Source organism: Vidua macroura, chromosome Z (assembly GCF_024509145.1).
Source record: "Vidua macroura isolate BioBank_ID:100142 chromosome Z, ASM2450914v1, whole genome shotgun sequence".
NCBI lineage: Eukaryota > Metazoa > Chordata > Aves > Passeriformes > Viduidae > Vidua > Vidua macroura.
Genome location: NC_071611.1, coordinates 43,589,134 through 43,612,383, shown reverse-complemented (window position 1 = coordinate 43,612,383; position 23,250 = coordinate 43,589,134). Strand labels below are relative to the sequence as shown.

The window sequence follows — 23,250 nt, the reverse complement described above, 5'->3', positions numbered from 1 at the left end:
GTTGATAAGGCTGTTCTTAAAATGAGTCCCATTGTCTGACTCAATCCTCTCAGGGGTACCATGCCTCCAAAGGACCTGCTTTTCAAGGCCCAGGATGGTGTTACAGGCCGTAGCATGAGGCACAGGGTAGGTTTCCAACCATCCTGTGGTGGCTTCTACCATTGTGAGCACGTAGCGCTTGCCTTGGTGTGTCTGGGGCAGTGTGATGTAGTCAATCTGCCAGGCCTCCCCATACTTGTACTTGGACCACTGTCCACCATACCACAGGGGCTTCACTCGCTTGGCCTCTTTGATGGCAGCACACGTCTCACAGTCATGGATAACCTGAGAAATGCTGTCCATGGTTAAATCCACACCTCGGTCTCATGCCCACTTATAGGTGGTATCTCTACCCTGATGGCCTGAGGCATCATGGACCCAGTAACTCTCCCTTGTGTTCCCAATCTAGGCCTATCTTTGACACCCCTATCTTTGCAGCCTGGTATACCTGCTGATTGTCTTGGTGCTCCTCATTGGCTCTGCTCTTGGGGACATGGGCATCCACGTGGCAGACTTTCACAGGTAGCCTCCCTACCCTGGTAGCAATGTCTTTCCACTCTTCAGCAGCCCAAATTGGTTTTCCTCTATGCTGCCAATTAGCCTCTTTCCACCTCTCCAGCCATCCCCACAGAGCATTGGCTACCATCCGTGAATCAGTGTACTTACAGAATCAGCTCTCTGCTAAAATAACTACAGAAGTAAGATTTGAGTCTGCCCAGGCATCATCTGCCATCCACAAAGTGGACATGGACCCCACTTTGTCTCTCCACCCCTCAGAGTAAAACAGCTTTGTACAACTTTGGAAATCATAGGCAGTTAACATCCCCCAGCAATAAAGAGGAGTTTGACCCCAGGGCAAAACAACTTGAGATTCTAGTACAAGGTCCCAGCTCATCTGAGAGCAGAGCTATGGTTTGCCTACCCCAGGAAAGGAACAACATGGATTTCATGGCCTAATATATGTAGCAAACACAACTAATAGACTTGTTGCATATTTAGTGTTCACTTTGGGTTTTGTTTGGAGGAGAGGGAGGAAGGTTGTTCCCAGTCCCCCAAATACTCAGGTCACTGCTTGGGCCCAGCCCAGTCCGTGGAGCCACGCAATAGGATATCCTCAAACTCGACAGGAGTTTTTGAAGAACTCAACTTCAGACCAAGAGGGGATCTCAAGTTTTGAGGGTTTATGGATTTCTCTTATGGGTGTGTTTGGTTTTGATCTTTCTCTCAAGGCTCTGACAACAGCTACACTTTCTAGAGGAGCACACTGTGGAGCTTCTTCTCTGATCAGGGTGGCCACCATGGCTATGGGAAGTCTCCAGCTAGGTGCAGCATGGTTCATTCCCCCCCAGAAAGCAGGCAGATGCCATGGAGAAGTGGATCAGGAATGGCTGCATCTCCTTATTTCCTAGAATGTGCTGATGGTGTTCTGCTGTAGTTGTAGCTGGCTGTCCTGGAGAGAAGAGTGTGGGGCTGTCACCAGCTGCTTCTCAGGCTTTCATACCACCCACATCTCCCAAAAGGAGAGCCAGGATTGCTGTTGAAAGGAATAAGATGATTGTGTCTTTACAAACAGACTGTCCCTTGTAGATAGGGCCACGGACTTTTAGATAAGGAAGTAATGGGAGAAACGATCAGTTTCAGAAAATTGACTAATTGACATGGTCTGCTGCTCAGCCAATGTCATGCTAAATTCCTGAGAGAATTCCTGTAAGTGAGAGAAAAAGAAGACTTAATAGAGTATGAATATAATTTAATGTACGAAAAGGGGTTGCATATTAAGAGAGACATACATTAGGCGAATCTGGAAGTCTGTAGCTTGCATGTACCTCAGCCAATGGGAAAAGGAAGAGGGTGATGCAGCCAGAAAATTAGGAAAAAAAGGAGGCTGCATCCTCCAACAATTTGATACACCCCATGGGGAAATGCCCATGGCCTCGCCTTTTGTTTCCTTTTTGTCTCCTCTTCTGTTTCCTTTTTGGTGACATGAATTTTTCCCTACACTGTCCTTGCTACAGCCTCCAGCTCCACTGTGCCTAGGCTAGGGTCTCTGCATGCACAAGAGCATCTTTCTCTGCCAAGTTTTCAGATGTCAGTTCACTGTTCAACTAGAGGGTAAACCAGCAGGTCATGGACTATGTTTGATGCTGCAGCAATCTTTTTAGGCACTGATCACAGGCAGGTAACCCACCGCTCTCCCCCAGACAGGCAGACTGATGAAGACACAGTGCCATCAGCTGGGCATTTGCAGCCACCTGTCCAGAGTTCGGGCCACCTCCCTGCCAAAAGGCAGGGGTTCCATAAAACCACACCTTTTGGTGACTACGAGCTTTTAGTGGCAGAGAGCAGTGCATGCAGTGTGTATGCCTGTCATAGGTGAGGAGGGCAAGCCAGTCTGCGGTGCAAAAGCAGGATTAGAACATATTGAGTCCCTTAAGAGGGCAGCAGCTAATTCTTTCTAAGAAGCAGCTTTAGGGAGCCTTTTGTTCTCCATTCTGCACCTTGCCATCCACCAGCACTTATTTGCTACATGAAGGCAGAGGCATGGCAGCAGCAGTGACCCTGGCACCAGCAGCAGTGTGTTATGGGGACAAAAGCTTTTGCCTGCAATTTGATTTGGGAACCTTTTATAATGAAAGGGGAGGTGCAGGCAGCAGGCTGGATGAACAATAATCCTTAAGCTTTAACAGCTAGGGGTCTACAACTGACTGTACAGCCCAGCAAAGTGCATACAGCCCTGGAAGCCTCAGTAATTATGCTCCTTCTCTTCCACACTGTAACTGGTCTTTCTAGTGGAGTGTGCCAGCACATCTCTCCCTGGAGGTGAGAGCTCATATTTCTTCCTCCCCACTTAACTCCTGCTCCCTGAGTCCCCACAAAAAAACCACAAAAAAAAACCCCAAAAAAACAAAAAACAAAAAAAACAAAAACAAAAAAAAAACCAAAAAAAAAAAAAAAAAAAAAAACCCAAAAAAAAAAACCAGGCAGCAGCAGAGCCTTTTCACAGGTGAAAAACCTCCCCCTTTTTGCTCTTTCTCTTGCTGCTACCTCTCAGTTTATCTCCTAACTCTGCCTGTCTTCTTTCCGGTCCTGGCTGGCTGCAGGGCTTCTCAAAATCTGGTTTTAAAATATGAAGTGACTTTTGGACTGTGTGGCTCTGGGCCAAGCTTTCATAGGCAGTGGCTGAGAAAATGTACTTATTCACTGCTTTTTGACATGGTCAAAGGTTATTCCAATAGACACTTTGGCATGAAAGGAGCAACTTCAGAAAATGACAAAATTATGTGGTTCAAAGAACTCAGCCTTCTTCTTCAGAGGGGGATGACTCCTGAGCAATATACTTTTTTTTCCACATAATAGATCTTCTATTTTTTTCCAACAGCTCTCATGAACTCCCTTGACTCTGTTTTATTTGAGTGGTGCATAGGGATTTATCCTACCTATATCAATATATCCTGGGCACTGAAGAATTCCCTCTGTCAAAGATGGGGAAGAAGCAGAAGTTGCATGGGTGAGGCAGAGAATTAAATTCATAGTAGTTAAGTGAAATGAAAGGCCAAATTCTAATCAGCTGGGTCCTTTTCAAACTTACCCAACAGAAACAAGCAGGGCAGTGTCCCAAAGATGGCACAAGCGTGGTGATGCATTTTAATACCAGCACCATGTTCAAAGCTGCTGTAACACCATAGCACTCCACACCAGTGGCTGTTCTGCGGCTATGTCTGTGTCAAACACCATCATTATGAAATTACAGTTTCCTTTCAACACTGCGGTGTTGGATTTTTTTTTTTTTTAAGTTTTCATACTTTCTTTTTAGAACTTGGATTAATGAACTCTGTGATTAAGCAAAGTAAACATGTATACACAATACTTAGAGATAGAATGCCTGGGGTTGGAAGGGACCTCAAAGAACCCATGGCAGGACAGCCGAGCCTCACATGTGACTGCAGCTGTTGCGATCCCACATGACACCCAGGGTGTGGGCACGGGCTCCCCGCTCCGGGACACCCCGAATTCGAACCAGCGGCACAAGGGCAGCAGCCCGCCCCCGCTGCCGGCTGCCGGCTCCGACTGCTCATTCCCAGCGGGCATCCCGAGCGAAGGACGTCTTGTGCCGGCTGCGGGAGCCTGCATCCCTGCGCCGCTCCGGAGGAAGGGCGGACCTGCCCTCCTGTCGCACAATGTGGAATATATCAAGACCGCCTTAAGTCAGGATGTGCTTTGGTGTAAGATCTTTGTATACTTTCAAGGCTAATCAGCAAGGAAGGAGACCTAATCAGTAGAACAGGGAGCGGCTAGCATAGTCTAGTTCAGGACATCTGGGAACTGACGAGATTTGAGGATGTAGTATATCAGGATGTTAATGTATGTCTGTTGTATACATTGATAACTTGGCAATACGCTCAAGGTCTATGTGTCCTATAGCTTAACTATGTGCATTATAATACTTAAAGTTACGCCTTTTTTTTTTTTTTTTTTTTGTAGAGCAAAAAAGCTCTGACCAGTTGAGCACCCTCCTTTTGAGCATGCGTAGAAGTTATCTGGGGTATGCAGTGTATGGAAATTTCCGAACTAATCGAGATAGCGGGGCTATACTTGGAAAGTCACTGACTCTGAGCTTGTCCGTGTAAATAATATAGGGGAAAGTCCGGCAGGGCGCGCTCCATCTCTGGAATACCACCAGGCTTGCGCAGCTCTGGAATAAACAACCAATACTTCTCTTGAGTGTGTAATTACTGGGCTTGTGGAGAGAAATCCGGTTTTGTGGAGATCGTTCTCGCGGCTGGAGAGTGAGAAGGGGAAGTGCATTCTCAGATTTTAGAAGTACGCATAGGAAAAACCACAAACACAACACCTTCTCATCTGCTCCAAATCAGGATTGTTGTGTTTCCCCATCTCGCTATGAAAAGCACAGTTATTGAAAGCTCCGGGCATTTACATTTTTTCCTGTTAAAATGGTAGGAAGATAGAGATATGTATTCATAACAACTGGCTTGTTTTGCTTCTGCTCTGAGTAGGTGACTCTGTTAAACTGCAACCTTGTGAATTTTGACTGTCATCCTGCGTGTCCCCGTCACGCCTCCCTCCAGCACAGCATGCATCTAAGAAGGCTGTTTTTTAAGGGCTCAATTCACTTGGTGGATTCCACTCTCTTGCAACCATGACTTATCAATGCCAGCCACAAGGTTAGTCTGGTTCTTGGCTTTATAGGCAAATTATGGAAAACCCACTCATAGAAGACAAGCGGTAAGAGGACAACCCATGTTGGATGTCCTAACCAGTGCAAGGCTTTTCCCCCAAATTTACTGCTGAAAATTTCCCCAGAAAAAAAAAAAAATCTGGGATGCTTGTAATCATCTCATCCAAAAGGCCCCTGATCCCAGTATCACACCATAGCCTTCTGCTTAGAAAGGAGATGTTCTGCTGGCCCTGTCAGTGCGCCACTGGGTACAGTGTTCTTGGGACCCCAGGGACATGATCTGTATCTTATCTTAACCCATGAGATTTACTGTTTTTTTTCCCCGATTCTCCTTGCCCTCCCACCAGGGTAGTGGGAGGGTGAAGTGAGTGAGCAGCTGTGTGGTGCTCAGCTGCTGGCTGTGGTTAAACCATGATGCCTTGTTATTTTTTTTTCTCAGTATGGAGGCCAATCCTTTTAAACACGCAGATGAAACAACCATTGGCAAAGCAAAAGTGCAAAGAGAACTCCCTCTGGGTTTAATGTTCTCCTACTGCTAGGCAGGACCAAGGGGACACTTTACTGGGCCCTGCAAATGCAAAATGTCCTTGTGCCCATCTCCCCCATCTAGTGGGGCTGTAGAGAGGAAAAACTCGGGCTGTAAAACCAAACAGGAAAAAAAATGGTGCAGAGACTGGCCTGATATGTCTGGATGCATTTGGATTTTACCAGTGAGGTAAACAAGAAGCATTGTGAATAGCAAATGTGGGCTGTCACCTCACAAAATTTTAAAGGGCAGACCATTGTGTAAGTCAGGGCACCTGCCACTATCTTGCAGTCAGACTTTAAACTAACAAATAATACAGTTCTAAAATAAAAGATAAATGTTTGAAATAATGGCTCTAAATGGTTCTGAAATCCAGAGGCAAGAACAAGTAATGGGACAGCCCATCCTACACAGACATGGATCCTGGGATTCCCAGGGTAATGCAAAGGTTGTCATTAACCATCTAGTTGATCAAGAGAAGCCAGTTGATGTGATCTTTTTGAATTTCAGCAAAGCTTTCAATACTGTCTCTCACAGGACCCTTCTGGAGAAAATGTTCAGCTCACAGCTGGATAAACACATCATGTGGTGGGTGAGCAGCCGGCTCAAGGGTCAGGCACGAAGGGTTTCAGTGAATGGGGTGGCATCATACTGGTGTGACCTGTCACTAGTGGGGTTCCACAGGGCTCCATCCTTAGCCCTGTGCTCTTCAACATCGTCATTAATGATGGGGACGTTTGAAGAGATACTGAGTAAGTTTGTTAATAATATTAAAATGGAAGGAGCCATTGACTCCCTGGAAGGCAGAGAGGTCCTGCAGGGAGACCTTGACAAATCAGAGGTTTGGGTAATCACCAACTGTGTGAAGTTTAACAAGGGAAAGTCCTGGATTTTGCACCTGGGATGGGGCAACCCTGGGTATGTTTACAGACTGGTAAATGAGCTGCTGGAGAGCAGTGCCGTGGAAAGGGACCAGGGAATCCTTGTCGAAAGCAAGTTGAGCATAAGTCAGCAGTGCCCTGGCAGCAAGGAGGGCCAGCTCTGTCCTGGGGTGCATCAGGCACAGCATCACCAGCTGGGCAAGGGAGGGGATTATCACACTCTCCTCTGCACTGTCGTAGCCTCACCTCGAGTGCTGGGGGCAGTTTTGGGTTACACAGTGTGAAAAAAGATGTAAAGCTGGTGAAGAGTGTCCAAAGGAGACCTATGAAGATTAAGAAGGGTCTAGATGGGAAGCCCTTCCAGAGCAGCTGAGGTTCTCTGCTTACATCAGCCAAGAGAAGAGGACACAGCAGAATGCAACTTCCTCTTGAGAAGAGGAGGAGCAGGCACTGATCTCTTCTCTGTGGTGACCAGTGACACGACCTGAGGGAATGACCTGAAGTTGTGTCAGGGGAGGTTTAGGTTCATAATACAGGGAAAAGGTTCTTCACCCAGAGGGTGGCTGGGCACTGGAACAGGCTCCCCAGGGAGCTGATCACAGCACCAGCCTGACATAACTCAAGAAGCATTTGGACAATGCTCTCAGGTACCTGGTGTGATTCTTGGGGTGTCTTGTGCAGGGCCAGGAGCTGAACTCAATCATTGCAGTCCCCTTCCAACTCAGGATACCCTAGGATTCTTTTAGAACTTTAAGAGTCATAAATGTCCTATATATCTGATCTAACCTTGTCTTCTGTCAGTGTGAAGCCATTCCCTGTGTTCTGTCCCTACATGCCCATGTAAAAATTTCTTCTCCACCTTTCTTGTAGGTATCCTTTAGGTACTGGAAAGCTGCTTTAAGGTCTCCCTGGAGCCTTCTCTTTTCCATGCTGAAGAACCTCAGTTCTCTCATTCTTCATAGGAGAGCTTTTTCATCCCTCTCACTAGTTTTGTGGCACTCCTCTGGACTTGTTGTGGAAGAAGTCTGTGTCAATGAGTGTGATGCTTACTGCTGGCACTGGTTTTGTGGGGTTTTTGTTCAGATGACGGAGAGATACCTGGTAACTGCAGAAATAGCCTGGTTAGCCAATGTGGCTTCTACTGAGGATGGATTCAGTCCCCTGGTTCTCTGAGAGATCAGTTGAGGGACTAGGGACTACTGCTCTACAGTATGGAATTTTGATTTTAGGTGGGAAGGAAATTTTCAAAACCAGAAATGTGTCTCATTTAAAGTAGTTGCAAAGCATCTTCAGAGGTGTTGTACTTGGCAGTGAAGGTTATCTGTGACAAGACTTTTCACTGCCTTTAAAAAAATCTGAATAAGCCTATCTCCTTCCAAAGACCCAAGGGCAGCACATGTTCCAGGAGTTGATGGCATCACTGCTCTTTATTTCTCACTTTCAATTACTTGTTTCCAGGCAGTCCCGTGGCATCTCTCCTGAGCAGTGCAGCTGGCCAGATATCCCTCCTAATGGAATAATATAACAAAAACCTCAGTCAGGGTGTAACTGTATTTTGGAGATGGAGAATGGTAACAATCAACAGTTCTGCATGTTCAATTAATGCAAAAGATAAAGATTTCTGTAGGTTAAGTATTTTTAATGGATGTATATAAATATAAGCATACTTTTTTTCATACAAAAGGATTCACCAAGATTTGTTCCTTTTAAAATTTCTGTTATTTTTGGTTTTAGAGTTTTACATCCAACTTCCCATTGCATTGTATAGGCAAGTATATCAGGCAGTGATGGCACAAGGACTGTAGCTGTTGCAGTGGATCTGTAATTGTACATTCGGATTAACGTACAACCTGGTCCTGCAGCCTCACATGGTTATTTCTTAGCTATAGCCAACATTGGGGTCATGATCCTAAACCTTTCTTTTGGGAGTATCTTGCCCAACTCACTTTTTGACTGAAATCTGAATCTCTTCAAAACAGACAGGAAAAAAACATCACAACATAAAAAAAAAAAAAAAAAAAAAAAATCTGTCCTGTGGGAAGAGTAAAATGACATGTCATTTTATGACTAGCTCATCACAAACACCATCTACTGCTCACGTAATAAAGAATTACAGAAATAAATGTAGTTTATATATAAATACATATAGTAGATAAACTGTGTAAGCAGACATAGCAAGCAACGTCAATCCTTGCAATAAAAACCCGAGAAACATATGCACACAATAGAGCTGTACAACTCATAAGAAGTTGAATCTATAAAGTCCCTATCATTTGTCCTGCGTACCCCCCAGGGAAGACAAGGCTAAACCTTCAAAAAGCAAGGATCAATTAAAACAAATAAAAATAACCGCCCGTCTACCAACGGACTGCAGTCCCTAAGCAAAACACAGGATTGTTGAGTTCTACACTACCTTTCTTTTCCCGTGCCCGACGAGAACAGATCCCAGTGCAGTGCGTTTGGGCCCGGTCGTCCCCGCCGCCCGAGACTGGCCGTGGCGGCAGCGACGCGCTGTTCCCGGAGGCGCGCTGCGGCGCAGGCAGGGCTGCCCTCTGCTGTTTCCCAGCAGGATATCCAGACTGCCGCGGGGCTGCCCGACAGGGACGCCAATATCAGAGCGCTGCGCGCGCAGCCCTCGCTCCCCGGCGGGGCTGACAAGCATCACCCGGCTCCATCACTGGGGCACAGCACCCCAGGGTCCCTAAAATAGTACTCGAGGAAGCGGTGACCAACCGTGCTGACTGACCCACCCCCGCGCCCGGGTAGCACAGACCACCCTTACCATCGAAATCCTTTAAAGACACACAGCAAGCTGAGGCTGGTTGTGCCCACACTTGTGGGCACACTTTGTGCAGACTGCAGGGCTGTTTTCTTCCCCTTCTCCTGACTAATTTCAGCTGCTTTCAGTAAAAAATTCCTCATATATCTCCAAGCAAAAGCAATTCACATAGTTTTAAGTGTAATTGTGGAAGAAGGTAGCTCTTCTTCACATGAGGACAAGTGGAGACTTCAGGGCAGCCTTTTTTTGGCCCTTCATACTTGATTAATTCATAATTACACTGCTTTGCTTCATTTGAATGGAGCTTGTTGTGATTTATTTCTAATATATATTCAGAAATGTAGCCCCGGCCTGCCAACACGGATGGGAATTACACCGGCTGTGGTTCCATTACAAGTCTTTGTTTACTATTGTTGTAGTAAACAGCTGGTTACATCGTGATGCTGAACAAATCCCCTTTTTGCTCTGCATGTGTTGGTATGAAAGCAGAGTCTCCGTGCTGGAGTTTTCAACAAACACCTTTGGTGCAGGTAGCTCGGTGTGCAAGGTGCTAGCTGCAGGCTGTGGCCTGGATGGTAGGAAGCCAGCCGGGAATAGGGGAGGACTCTGCGTCTAAGGAAGGGCACGGGCCCTGCGGGGTAGGGGATGAGGGGGAAATCATCCCGAGACTCTGCAGGAGCCAATGGACACAAAGAGACCCCAGACTAAACACCAGGACTGGAATGCACACAACAGCTCGAGCTGTGCTCGTGTCGCTGCAGCACGATAAAAAACACTCCAAAACACGAGAGGTCTGGGAATGTGCTGTGGAAAACCTGCGGCCGAGCTGGTGAGAGCAATTGGTCTGACCAGGGGAGTGTGGGGTGTGCAGCTGCGACAGTCCCTGGTTTCACCTGGGATCTTTGAAGCAGGGAGGAGCCAAAGCGTGGTTGCAATTTCTTGAGTAGATCCAGTATCAGTCCTAAGGGTGGACCCAAGCCCCTACCTGTTGGAGCAGCATTTGTTCAGATTTGGTGGCATTCCTGCGGGCAGTGTGTGTGTGTACGTGTTTTTGGTTGAAGCCCCTTGGAAGGCGCAGGTAGAAAGAGGGAAGTGTTTTCTGTCCGGTGTCTCAGCGTTATGCCAGGTGTGGGAGGATCGGCCGCTCTCACTTGGGGCTTGGCGGAGCTATGCCATTCATGGGAACCAGCGATCACACTGATTCCCTTTCCTGCGGCAATGAGTGCCAGGCGATTCCTGTCTCCCAGGGTTTATCCGTGCATCTGAAAGACAGCGCCAAGGGATAACTCAAGAGAGCTTACTACCATAAAATCTGTTAGTACTAATCAATTAATATTTGGACATGTGTAAATTCCTTCCAAAGAAGGTAAAATCAATTTTAAAAAATAAAAATAAAACTTCAAAATAAAAAAAAAAAAAAAACCACCTTTTCTTTAAAAAAAAAAAAAAAAAAAAAAAAAACAAAAACAAAAACACCAAACCCAAAACTTAAAAAAAATATAGTCCCTTTTGGGGGTGGGGGGTGGTTGTTGGAAAGCGGTCTTGAAGGTTTCCAGCAGACCACATGTAGGCTCTTTCTAATATGACTTCCAGCCATGGTTAATTGGGTTTGTGAAAAACAGACACACTGAAAGTCATTCTTCTTAACCTCTGACATGACTCTAGAAGAAATGAAGAGGCCCAGTGACAATGACACAAAGAACTGGCATTCCTTGTGGCTCCAAGACAGTATTTTTCACTTGATTTTGCTGGACTCAATTTCTTGTTTGCAGAAAGACATTAGGAAGAGGCTTTTAAGAGTTAGGGAGTAATTAAATAACAGGGAGTTATTTAATTTTTGCATTACTTGCACTCTGTTATGTTGAGAAGTCCTTGTATTTGGTTTGGGTATATTGTTTTGTTTTGTTTTGTTTTGTTTTGTTTTGTTTTGTTTTGTTTTGTTTTTCCCCCAGACTTGTATAGAAAACTGCATGGAAAAGCCTGGCTTTATTGAAGTAACATCAAGGAATCATTTAAATGGAAAATCTCAGGAACCTGTATTCATAATACATTTAAAATAACTAATAGCTTTTTACTAAACTTCTAATACAATTATTGCAAGTTTTTAGGTAGTTACCAAGAAAAATTCGTGCTAGCTGTTCAGTTTGAAACAGTCTTGCTTGGTAATGGTGGTACGCTATTGCCACCTGGCAGCTACTCAGCATCAGTGTGAAATGACTGGGTTGTCCAAGTGTGCTTTGTATCACACGTGTTGCCAAATGAGAGTATGAACTGGCAAACTTAATAGCGGACTGACTGAGCTCAGGAGCCAAAACCAAAATGATCTGGGAATTGGGGAAATGGGAGTAGCAGTATGAAGAGGAAGTCAGGCATGTTACAGATCAAGAGAGAAAACAGCTAAACCATAGCTAGTTTCAGCTTGAGAATAAAATACAGTGTTTGCTTCATTAAAAACATTGTAAAAGTGGTAACAATGCCTGAGCACATTCTGCTTTGAACTTTTCCTTTAAGGTAAGCCACATTTAAATGAGATTATTTTATATCCATTTCTGCTCCCAGACACTGACTATTGAGTGCATAACAACCTGCTCATAAACTGGCACTTGAAAATCTGCTGTGCAGCAATTGCTTGCACAGCATTATTTTACATTTATCACTGATATTAATTATTTTTGTCTAGGCCACCAGTATCTTAAGTTAGTTGAATATTTTACTCTTTTAGCTCATAATACTGATTCTGCTCTTAAAGTGCATAAATTATTAGATTAATAATGTCCTAGGCATTAATAAAATACAAAACATGCAGTTGGAAACATAACCAAAATCCTGCACAAGCACTGCATATAGACTATAGTTCAATGTTTGTTAATATATGATGTAATATTTAATTACAATATTTTATGTTATGCTCAGTATCAGATTTTTTGTGTAAAAAACTTTCAATGTCAAAATACAGTTGAAGCATTCAGTGGTCATTATTTTCCACAACTTACACCAGAATTAACACAGACAAACTATTTGCAAAAACTAATCAATTCTGGCACAAAATTTCTTCCTTTACTTATCAGTTGATATATTGCTGAAATAGAGTTCTCATGAAAACTGTCCTGAAATGACTGCAAGTTCCAGCTTTTTCTGGAATTGGACACCTACGCCCTGTTAAAAGGTGCTATAAAGTCTTGCAGGAAGAAGTCGATCGGGGAATATAACATTAGCACATCTGCAGGATTTACTTTCCTTCACTGCACATAGCTGATTGCATTTAAAAATTAAACAACTCCACATTTACATGAGGGAAAACTGGTCTGCTGTATATTCTACTGTGTATTTCCCTGAATTTGCATGATCTTTTGTACAGATGGATAAAATAGTTATTGAATTAACCTAGTTCTTGCCCCATTTGGATCCCATTTTGCAGAGGTATTTGGTTAGATATTTCCCAAGGATGACACTTACTTTCTCTTGGTTTTCAGTCTGTGCTGTCACTAATACTGCCACTACTGTCATAATGCACTGAAACACCATTAATAATAATAATAATAATAATAATAATAATAATAATAATAGCAGCTAAACTACCTTCACCTAGGGTACACTGATGTCTCCCATGGGATATGATGCTTCTGAATTTGGGGTGAGGTTATAAAAGAACACTAATTGCTACATAATCCATGTAAATTTACTAATCTTCAGAATCATTGAGTCCAACTCCCTGTTCATTGCAGGCCTATCTAAACCATATGAATAAGAAGATAATGTTAAACTAAAACAACCTAATCTACTGAAAGAAATTACTTCAATAGTGCAGAGGAACAACAAAAGCACTCTGAAATCTTGTTTCAGAAGGTGTGTGGACACTACCTGTAATCACGGACCATGCGGGTAAGGAGATGAGTTTCAGAGCACTGTTAGTATATTCAGTCATTTCAGCCACCACAAGGTGGTAGCATTTCTGAACATTACTCATGCTGGCTGCCTTCTCTAGTACTTCCATGCACAGATTTCTATAAAACAGCAGTAGCCTGATTTTTAATCACAGAATGGTTGAGGTTGGAAGGCTCTGGATGTCTTCTGGTCCAATCCCTCAAATCCAGCAGAAACACCTAGAGCCAGCTACCCAGATGGATTTTGAATCTCCTCTCCAAAGAGGAAGACTCAACAGCAGTCTGAGCAATGTCCACAAGTGTTTGGTCACCCTCAGATAAAAAAAAAACTGCCAACATTTTCCTGATGTTGTTATTGCTAATATTAACATCTTAATGTTCAGAATAACCTCCTATGTTTCAGTATGTGCCCATTGCCTCTTATGTTGTCACTGGGCACTGCTGATAATTTCACAGCAGTGATATTATACTTCTGTATAATATAGTAGAATACCTTCTGTACACACTGCGTCCAGGTATTTGTGCACAGTGAGGTGATTCCTCTTGAGCTTTTTCTTCTCCAGACTAAACAGCCCAGCTTGTTCAGCTTTTTCTCGTAGGAAATAAAGATCTGTAAAGATCTTCATGCTGGTGTGAACTCTCCCCAGTACCCAAAATACTCTCCATGTGCCCACAACTAGATGCAGCATTACAGGTGTGGCATTAGCAGTGCTGAGGAAAGGGGAAAGAGAAACTCTCTTGGCCTGCTGGCAAGACTTCCCCTAATGCAGCCCAGGACATAATTATTTTCTAATAATAAGGATAATATTAGAGAGCTCCAGGAAGCCCAGAGAAAAGTCTGGTCACTCATCTGGCTTTATTCTTACTATGAAGATATATTACAGTATGCTGTCTACCCATTGCTGTCGCCATTCTTCCTCACCCTTTTCCTCCATATTCAATTCTTTACCAACATTTAGTCTTCAGAAAAAGTTAAAGAAGAGCAAAAGACAACAATTCTGCTCCTGGCTTCACAATTAAAAGCCAGTGGTTTATTCATCTGCATATGTGAAGAACAAATTATGTCCCACTTCTCTCCACCTGAAAGTGTTTATCCTTAATGTTTTCAAAATGCCTTAGAAATTATATCTATTTTGTTTACAGTTAAGTTCAAATTGTATTTTAATTTCTAGTTTAAGGAACAAAAGATATGCTAACAAATTCCTCTCCATCAATGATGGGACTACCCAGTATGTTTTTTTTTGGAACCAGTACTTTTTTTGCTACCTGTACAAATGTCTTGATAAACTAAGGAAGCAGTAAGATGCAAAACATGTAAGGAACTAAATGCAATAAGGAAGGAATTATATCTACACAAGAAGAAAATAATTAATCAGCAACTTTGTGAATAGAAAGCTGTACTGGGTAGAGTGATCAAATCCAAAGACATGACTTCCAAAGTCAGCACATACAAACCAAGAGTGTTTATTCTCCAGCAGGCTGCATAAAGCAAGCTCCCACTGAGGTTACCCTGGGTATGAAGCACAATGGCCAAGATGATTTGACCTGCAGAAAACTTGGTTCTTTCTGCAAGTCTAAGAATTTCTAGAATAGTGTAGAGCACAGAGAGGAATTCAGCTATGTTCGCATTTCTCCATGAAGGTACAACCAAAATGCTGACAGGTAATTTTAATTACCTCTAGCAGCAACAGTGCATACCACCCACATAATTAAGGACAGCAGCTGGCTCTGAAAGTGCCAGTCTCTTCCTCCTAATGGTAAAGTTTTCAAAACTGAATGTTTTGAATTGCACCTTTATCAGATGTACAGACAACAGTGAAGTAAAAGTCCTCAAAAAGCATTTCATTTGCACATGGGTCTCCCTTCACTCTCCCCTGGGCCTGCAAAGGCAGAGAATGAACTTTTGTGAGCAGCAGAGCCTGCTTCAGCATAGAATTATCTCTGGATGAAGAGCTCTCAATGCCCAAACAGTGAACCAAACTATACTTTCAAGGTCAGGAGAGCTGGGCATTGTGCAACACTTTCATACATCAGTAGGTTCTCTTAGACTGCTGAGGAGGCTGAGAAATAAATGTTGTACAAAGTTGTTTCAAAAAAAATTATCTCAGATGTGCCCTAAGCTTCTAGTCACTGTATAGCTTATTGTGGAATTACTTGAAAACATTTTACTGTATTTCAAAGAAAGCAATCATCCAGCCATGGTCAGCATTCATAGGAAACCACATTTCACATGGTACAGGGATTGGTTGCCTGTGTTGTTCTCACAAGCTGTATGTGTTGGTGAAATAAATATCAGGTATATACTATATTTACTGTTGAATTTATTTTAAAGTGAAGACATATCAGATGACTCTTTTTGGCCTCTCCCTACTCTATGTTTTGTATTTTTGTTCAAAAACAGGAGGAATTTTATCTCAGGACTAAAAGTAATCTCCTCTGTATGCATCAATAAGGTCTAGGTGACCTGCCAAAACTCAAGATATGTAGGGTTATTGTGGTAAGAATAGAAAGAGATTGCAGAGTATTTTTCCATACACTTTCATTTGCTTCACTGTTCAAAGCCTTCAGTCACCTCCCAGTGTTGATCTTTCTTTCATGTCTTTTCTTTCTCCTTCAGTACTTTCCATAATGGTATCTGACTTTGGCATCTTTTCTGGTTTTTTTTGCATTTTTTCTTTCTTGTATCAGCAAACACCCAGTTCAAAACAGTATCAGTAATATCTCTTCATTTGTTACTTCAAATTTGATGACTTTGCTTTTGTTTTGCAGCAAGACATGCATTCAATTTTGAAAACGATATTACTTAAACTTATTTTCATAAAGGAATTATCTAATGAACTCTAAAAAGCCTTAAACAAATTACAGTAGTTGAAACTTAGTGTTTAAGCTGGAGTCAAATCACCATTACAGAAATTAATGCCAAATATAATAAGAATTTTTAGTAATGAAAAGCTTTAAAATATTTTAAATATATAAATAATAAATATTTAAAATTTAGTACCCCTTGCCACAGATGGGTGTGAAACAATAGTAACCTATCAAACAAGAAGACCCTTAAATAAATTGAGGGACTGAATATTTAATATGCAGACCACAATATTTCTAGCGATAGGAACAATAATCCTATAAAAGGTAAAAAAAAAATCCTTTGCACATTATTAATTTTAATAGTAAATAGGGAGGATACTAATTTCTCTATTCAAAGCCTGGATGGCTTTTAGGTGCAAGGACTTCAATCTGCTAATAACGCTGAGTCTTTTTTTGAGATCTAAAGAATGAAGGTGATACTTACATGCTTTCACCATGCCAGGAGCACAAAAAAAATCACCAAAGAAGTTTGGAAGTAATTTTGTTAATATCTGAATATATGAACTACAGCAATATTTAAATAAGTGTCTATACATACCACAAGTGATTCAGTCTATCAGCTTAATGCTGCCTTGTGTTAAGCTTATGCACCAGAAGGACAGAAAGAAATAGCCACAATTTGAATGTAAGCAAATTATTTGGCAAAGATACGCTTTGCCATTTTTCTCAAGAATCTTCTAAGATTTATACTTCTAAGATTTAGAGCTTGTTTTTGCCACTGGTCACTTTTACCTACCTCTATGACACATCAGTGCTGGTCAAGTTCTGCAGTCTGTCCCACTTAGCAGCTGAATAAATTTCCTACCCTCAGTGTTCCTGCCCAAGCTGGTGTCATGCACAGAACAGTCCTGCAGCCTCCAGAGAATCCTTGTATTTGGGCTGATGTGCATCACCACAAATTAATTATTCTACTTTTCCCAGTACATGATTTAACTTGCACATGAACCATCACAGCCTATGACTAAATCTGTTCTTTTTTGAGTTGAAAAGCAAGTTAAATATTCAAAATGTTCTCTGGGAGATAAACTCAAAGAGAGAATATTACATAAGGGAGGGAAGGCATTAAAAGAAAAACCAGCCCTCCCACTTATTCCTCTAGAAGATACTGAAGAAGTTTCTTAATATCCAGTCACAAATATCTGGAGTCTTGACAGCTAAGCAGCACAGGCACCTGAAAACCTTGCATACCCAGAAACCTGAGATGTTTTTAACCTGTGGAGATACTAGGCAGAGCAGAAGCTCCAAGCCTCAAGCAAGTAAACAAACTGCCAGAAAACAGGCTAATATTAAAAAAGTCTTTTTCAGGCTGGTTTTATTCAGGGACAGCTGGAGGGTTGCATAGTATTCTAATCCCCATTTTATCTGATGATTTCAAAACATTCTAATCATTTTATGTGTCACTGCTAATTTTATCTGACATTGCCATTGTTCCCTCAGGCCTAAAAACAATTGTTATTCTGTTTCCTTTGCTTGGAATAGATGAACTATGAAATCTTTACACACGTCAAAAAAGTTTGTCTTCTTCCAAAGTGCAGCATTGCATTGTTTTCCCTGTTCCCGGGCAGCTCCGGAGAGCCCGGCTAGGGCGCTGTTTCTTGGTGGGATCAGGACTGCCACACATGCCGGGCTCTGTTGCGTTCAGTGCACCGGCGTTAGGGTTGACCGCACTCTGTGGCCGGTGCTAGGACAAGACAAAGAGGCAAAGGAATGCCCAGTCTGTCTGCACAGTTGGCTAGAGAGCTTTTATTGTCGCGTGGAGCTGCAATGGAGAACCATGGCTGCTCCCTAGCACCACATGGACAAAATGGCACTGGGACTGGGAGTGCACGGGATTTTATAGGAGGTGGGCAGACGAGGATGGAAGCCCTCTTGCCCAATGGGGACAGGCAACGTGGCGATGACGTGGACCATGGCGACCAACGGGGATGCGACCGGGATGGATACAGGGCTCCGGGATGAATGGGGACACGGGGATGGGGTAACTGACAGGGAAGTTTCAGGAATAAACAGGGGGTGGTCACAGAAGTGATGTGGGCTGCCTGGAGCGAAGCATTGCGGGGGGAACAGGGGTGTGCAAAGGGGTACACAGAACCAGCTAACTAACATCATAAAACTAATCTGAACGCAACCTGGGATGCAACACCAAAGCTTTTTACAAGTAGGGTTTTAATTAATAGAACAGTTACAGAAATCAAATGAGAATTCTCTTACTGTTAGCATATTATACAGAATGTGCTATTTTAAGTCAAAAGCAACAGAAATACATGTGGTTTTAAAAGCTATTAATTAAAGAAAAATTGTATCTTAGAAGCAACAAAATATATTTCTATTGTGAAGAAAAAACCTAAAAGTTCCTTTGCAGCTCATTAAAAAAATTATATACTGTTTTGAGAGTACCAATAAGGCACATTTTACCACGTGCATCATGATGATTAAACTTTGACAGTCAAAGGAAGCTGCTGGGAATATATTTATGTCCTTCATACACAGCAGAGAGGAATAGGGGTGAGCAAATTTCAGTCCAAGTATTCTGACCTGTTGGTACTTAAATATACCGAAATAGTACAAATAAAAGATTTAAAACTTTTAAGATGAGGGATCTTCCCTTAATTGCAGATGGGCTAATCCCAAACAGACATAAAGAAACAATTTTCAAAGTAAAGTGTTTGATATTTCTTTACTTTACTAAAGCCTCTATTCAAGAATCATATTTATACTATCCTTACAGGTCCTACAGATACATAAAATTTTTGAAACTCCTCAAGTCAAAGAGAAAGATTAATGTGAGTTTTAAACTGATCCATATTTCTCAGTATGCAGACTTAACACTTCAAAAATATAAAAATATGGGGATATTTTAAATACTGAAATGTGTTTAATGCTAGATAATGCTTGGTTTAGTGTTTGTTTTAACAAATTTTTCATTGTTTTTCCTTGAATTTCATTTTTGCTTGGAGCATTTACTTGGATTTTATCAAATTCAGTGCAATTCACCAAAGATTTCTTTCAAAAGCCTTGAAAGAATATATTTAAATTAAACCATGTTGGCATTCTGTATTGCAAATAACTACATACACAGTTATTTTTAAACTAGATCACCCTGGAATGTGGAGTAATGAGTAAAGCAAGTTGTTTATAAAGTCATTCATAGCCTTCTAAATACCAGAAATCTGATAGCAACATGGCTTTTGTTACTTTTTTACCATACGGGTATATTGTCAGATTCATTTATCCTCCACGTAGGAATTAAAAAATTTCCACAAAACATTTTCTGAAAGCAATACTGTTATCAAGTTTAGAAAGCCTTCAAAAAAAAAAATTTTTCTTTTTTTTCTTGACCATTATGAAAATAACAATTGCCATATGAAGTCTTGGGCCCATTTCATAACAGATACTGATTTTGTCTTCAATATTGTCTGCGTCTTAGAGCTCACATATCGTGACAGTTGTAGCTCTTGAAATAAAAGTGCTGAAGAAATGTAGATTATGTTCTAAAGCAATCTCCAGCATACGCTGCTTCTTCCTTTAAGACACATAATATCCTACAGTCCTGACTTTAAATTATAAACAGAATTGCAAGGATTAGCAGTACAAAGCTTCCCACATTGACAAAAACTACTATTATTTACTTCTACAAAACAGGTTATATAAAACTCTTGCTCTGTGTAGAAGCTTATTTTCTATATACTTTTTACTTCCTGTTAGTTGGACAGCTGCATTGCCACATAGATATGAACAATACCTATGCATTTTATGTAGACTACAGATCAAAACACTTCAGTGCTTTTACCTCTGGACATAAAGAAAAAGAGAGCCAAAACAGTAGCATTGTTCTACTTACCTGAATAGGAAATCAGGAGAACAAGAAAAAAACTAATGAGAAAAACCACCAATATCAATATCTAGAAACCAAGATTCTCGCCACATTGAGCCAAGAATTTTAAATATACGGTATTGACAAGAACATAATAAAAATGAACAGAGTTAGATAATCTTAATGCAAGTATCACTTCCATTACAAAACTCCCTAATCATTTTATAGTTTGACTTGAAGCCTGAGATATTTTTCAGAAAGAAGAGAAACAACATTACGTCAAAGAGGTTAATGGCTTTCAGAGACAAAGATACTTACACAGCCTTACAGTGGGGTCCGTGAGCAACATGATAGAGTTGATGATAAGTGGCTTATTCTGCTTCTGAGTTTTAGAGACAGTTAATTAACATTAGGAGTCTGCCTGTTGGGAGGAGGAAAGGAAAATCTTTTTATTTAGCAATAAGTCTGTATTATATTCTGCCAGACCTGTCAAATGGCTCTTCTACACCCTCAGCAGTATTTAGCAATTTCAACTGACAATATGCTCCATGTAGAAAAACTGTTTAAAAATAACTGAACTGTTTATTGTGGAACCCTTAAAAGAGAAGCATATTAAATGGCTGATCCTTTACCTAGATTATATTTAGACATACCTCACACATAATTTTTCTGGTTTTGAAACATCAAGGAGATGATTCTGGAATTTTTACTAAAAATTACTACGGAAACCTTTTTCAAAATACTTCACTAACCACTAGTTTATGAATACGGTATATGCAAAACACACAAATGAAATAATTTTGTTATTAAATAAACACAAACAAAGATGGAGCAACCAAATTGTGAGTACACTCAAAACTCCTTTAGAAAAGGATTTTTAGCAACTTTCAGACACAACGTTTTTCACATTGCAAGGCAAGAGCCCAAAATTAATAATAAGGCACTAAAGCCCTTCAGAAAAACTGATGCAAAGAAATACTTTATTCCTGAAGTATATGGGCATAGTAAAGACTTCTGAACTTTAATTTCAGGCAAACAAATAGTCAGTATGAAAGTTGGAATAACTCTCAGGCCTAACTACTCATGGTGTAACTATGATATGTTGTTTCCTTATCACCACTGCCCTTCCCTGAGTTCTCACAATGCAAAGACCCTATATCACACATTTAGAAAGCAATGTAATGCAGAGGGACAGGGCACAGGAAAGGGGATAGGATGTGCAGCATATCACTGGCCTCTCTGGCCTTCCTACTGCACCTTTCCCTTTGTTTATCTTTGTTTTTTCTTGTCCCCATTGTCAGAAAAGGTCTGAAAAAGAAAAAAGAAAGAAAGAAAAAAAGAAAAAGGTTAACCCCCCCTCCAGCTCTTGCTGTTTTATCAGGTGAGAGGTCTGAGCTACTTACAGAAAAGAACGCATGACAGAAGAGAGGTATTGCTATGCCTGTACCTGTGCTGTCTAGGCAGAAAGCTGTAGTCACTGCCATCACAAAAGTGAAACTCTTCTGCAGTTTGTGTTTTTTCTTGCTCCAGCTAGGCAATTGTCTGCTTTCATTATTACACAAGCTAGTCAGGCAAAAGCTTTCCTGCCTTGGCATAATGTTGCAATTGCAAAAGCAACTTGTAAGGTGATTTCCCCAGGCTGTTAGTTTTCAGTTATCATGATTTGCAGACAGATGGAAATGTAGGAAAACATATCAACAAAAAATTATTCCAGTGGTACCATTTTGGCTGGTCATTTTTGTACATTGTTCCACAATCAGCTGACCTTGAAAAAGCTCACAGATTTCCTTTTGCTTTCAGTAGAAAGTAGAGGTCACTACCTTATGTTAAAGCCATTTTCAATGGTGTTAACACAGTGGTACCTGAGTGAACAGTATTCTAGGGGAGAGAAGACAAAATGAGATTATCTTGACACTTATTAGTATCTCACTGACCACTAACACTTATGGAGCAAGTGGTCTGTTAACACCATTGAGACAAGACTACGAGTGTGCAAATAGCCAATAGGCCAATTGTTATTAGGTGGCTAAGGGACTGGCTTACAACACAGGCTACTAATGTATATTTCAGCAAGTCATTTATAAAAATGGCCCCTGCACACAGACATATCGTCAACAATTTCTATTTCAACACAATTTCTTTTTCTTGGCATGAAATCATTTTGCAACAAGATCACTCATATAGATGTAAGAAGTTATTCAGCTCCATCCAGATTAAGCTGTTAGCAAGAAAGTGTCTTCCAGAAATAAAAACACAGCTATTTACTCAGATAATGCTGAATTTAAAAGTGCCTTTACTTGCCTTGTGGTTACCATGTTCTTTTTCTTTTATTACCGGACTAGTATTTGAAGATACCTACATACTTACCTCCTCATTTTTAAGATAACCACTTAATAACACAGACAAACCCCAGGCAGTTAGAAAGTAAGAAAATGGTCAATTTGTCTGAAATGTTCATGGCTTAAATCTTATAAACACCATAAAATGACACACACAAAAGATATTTTCTTTGCATGTAGTAGAGACTGTATCACATAAGTAAAAAGTAAAGTTAATAATAGTAAAGTATGTGATTGAGTCACCTTGTTTGCTCCTCATTAGCTTTCTTCCTACATTTGTTCCCCATTATCCTCATGAGGTTTATCAGTCAAGCTGATTGAATATGACAGATTTCATCTGCAGTTCATATGACAAGTTACCTGAATGAACATGAAAGTTTTTTTTTTCAGAAACGCTTCTCAGAAAACTGCTGAAGATATCAGGCTCCGCCAGCTTCTTAGAACCTGCAAGAATCAAGTAACAGGTAGTGACATAAATTTGCCCTAATGGCCCTGATCTCCAGCAATCACTTGGGATGTTCTCCTCCACCCAAAAGCTCCAAAGGGTCTAAGTTCAAGGTTGGGCAGCCACACTTATCTGAACTGAGCTGTCCTGCCCTGTGGATGGACATTGTCGTATTGTTGTCTCTGGTGCTACGTCTGGCCTCATCTCCTACCCTGGACCTGATCCACTACCATATCTGGGACTGCTGGCAGCTCCTATACTGAAGTGTCCCCAGCATGTTCAGGTGTAGCCAGACTGCGTTCTGGTCAGGGAGGGTTCTTTTGCCTATGTTAGGGGCATCCTCAGCACCTGTTTTGCTCCTCAGGCTGTTGAGTAGCTCTCCTGCTGCTGCTTGGTGACTCTGACTATGTATAATGGAGCCACAGGAATAGGAAAAGGGGTTCTCTCTATCATCTCTCAAACTAAGCTGCCCTGTGAA

General features: G+C 41.5%; 1 long non-coding RNA gene across 2 annotated transcripts in view; it reads right to left on the bottom strand.

Annotated features, from left to right (window-relative positions):
- Nucleotides 1-7,691: 7,691 nt before the first annotated feature.
- The window catches only part of LOC128821504 (uncharacterized), an 80,490-nt gene continuing 64,931 nt past the window's right edge, over nt 7,692-23,250 (bottom strand). The window contains exons 3-6 of one of the 2 annotated variants that reach the window (XR_008441139.1): nt 22,688-22,771; nt 20,307-20,409; nt 9,057-10,684; nt 7,692-8,151 (exon numbers count right to left, since the gene is read on the bottom strand). This is a non-coding gene — a long non-coding RNA (uncharacterized LOC128821504). Of the gene's footprint in view, nt 10,685-20,306; nt 20,410-22,687; nt 22,772-23,250 lie in introns of both variants that reach the window. The other variant, XR_008441138.1, reaches the window with a different exon arrangement.